Source organism: Tigriopus californicus, chromosome 9 (assembly GCF_007210705.1).
Source record: "Tigriopus californicus strain San Diego chromosome 9, Tcal_SD_v2.1, whole genome shotgun sequence".
Lineage (NCBI taxonomy): Eukaryota > Metazoa > Arthropoda > Copepoda > Harpacticoida > Harpacticidae > Tigriopus > Tigriopus californicus.
Window position 1 is genome coordinate 12,084,914 of NC_081448.1, and position 1,886 is coordinate 12,086,799.

Sequence of the window (1,886 nt, forward strand, 5' to 3'; positions counted from 1 at the left end):
TATCGAAGTAGCCCTATCAATTTGTAACTGGTCATATTCGATGGAGGCCTTAAACTTACCCTGAACTACGTAGTTCAGTGCTCTTCCCGTATCCCGAATATCCCGAAATTGCTCCGTTAAGAGTGGAGACTACCCACAATTACTGGATTGGAAGTGCTCTTCAGCCTTTTTGCTAGTTTGCAACTCTTTTTGAACAAAGTCTCCTACACTTTGGAATTTTTGTCCGTGTACCACCTTTCGGAACACATTCAGAGATTGCTAAACTGGAGCAAACTTCCTTAAAAACTGAAACTAACTTATCAATGGCTGGATCTATGGACGATTCCTGTTTCAGAATTGAAATCAGGTCAAGTTCTTCTAATCTTTCTATAATCAACGGCCAATGTTCATCTTTGAACTTGAACTTAGCCAAACCGACCTTTTTGGCCGGTTTTACTCTAGAGCACGCCGGCTTTTGAGTAATGGTCGACCCTATCTCAAGAACATGATGATCTGACAGATTACTAAGTGTCACATGGACATACTGGATCAGATCAGGGTCATTGGAAAAAAACAAGTCAAGAACGCTATTCGCTCTGGTGACTACACCAACATACTCTGAGAAATTGCACAAGATCGCGAATTCTTCCGGATTTTCGAACGACTGAGATGTCGGTTTCGAAATGGGAATATATCCATCGGGACTAGCCTCCCACTTTACAACGCTAGCCGGAAAATTAAAGTCCCCTACAAAGAAAACATTCGAGTTAATTGCCTGATCCAACTCATTTCCAGTGAATTGGAAAGCCGACATAAAACAGGTTACTGAAGTAGAAGGGGGCCTATAAATTGTTATAGTAGACAGATCATGCCCTCGGATATGACCAGGGCATTAGTAACGAAATTACCTTAATTCGTTCTTTTTTTCGAAAAAGGAACTGTAATTCAGTTACATTTTAAAATGGTGTAATTGTAACGACCCAAAAACTAAAAGAATTACTCGTTACTCGTTCCTTTTTTTAGCTTCCAAAGTGGCCTCTAATTTTTCGTTTATCTTGTTCGGATTCGTATCTATATAGAGTACGAAGTCCTATAATATCATGACATTTTAGGAAACTTAAGGCTCAACAGAGCCTCCATCCATCTAGCATAATATGAGAAATGGAAGTAAGGGTTGAAAATTGTGTTGGCTCTTAACTGCTCTGAGAGTGTTCTTGGTTGTAAATCTTATTGCATTTGCTACTTCATTGTTCACATATTCTCAATCAAATTCCATTGGGCTGAAGACCTAATTCAGTGCAGCAAGGAAATTCTTTCTTTGGCTTGAGCATGATGCATTAACTTTACCAAGACTCCACATTTCCATGACTTAAGCCATCAAGCAAGGAAACTTCAATGACTTGACACAGACTAATACTGCTTTTCCATCATGACGTTTGCAACATTGTTTCAACCCTCAACAATCATTACCCCATCTAAGGTCCTAATCTTGACTCCTCAAAGCATTATAATGAAGTACATTTTGAACAACTGTGCCAAAATTAAATGTCAATGCTCATTTTTGAAAACAGATGACACGAAGTCTTCAAATTTTACGCATTAGGACTGGTTGAAGCCCAAAACACAATTTCTTTGGCGAAATATACTCTAGGTGGGGAGAAAACCATAAGATATTGGTCACCTCAAATTTTAGTGAAAGTAATTGTAACGAGTAACGCCATTACATCTTTTTTTGAGTAATGGTGGTGTAACGAATTACTATTTTGGACCAAAGTAATTGTAACTGTAATTCGTTCCATTTATTGAGGAATGGCCAATGCCCTGGATATGACAAATTAAGACCTCTACTTCTCCATTCGACATTTGTACATGACTAATGTGCAAGTCATTCCTAACATATAGACATA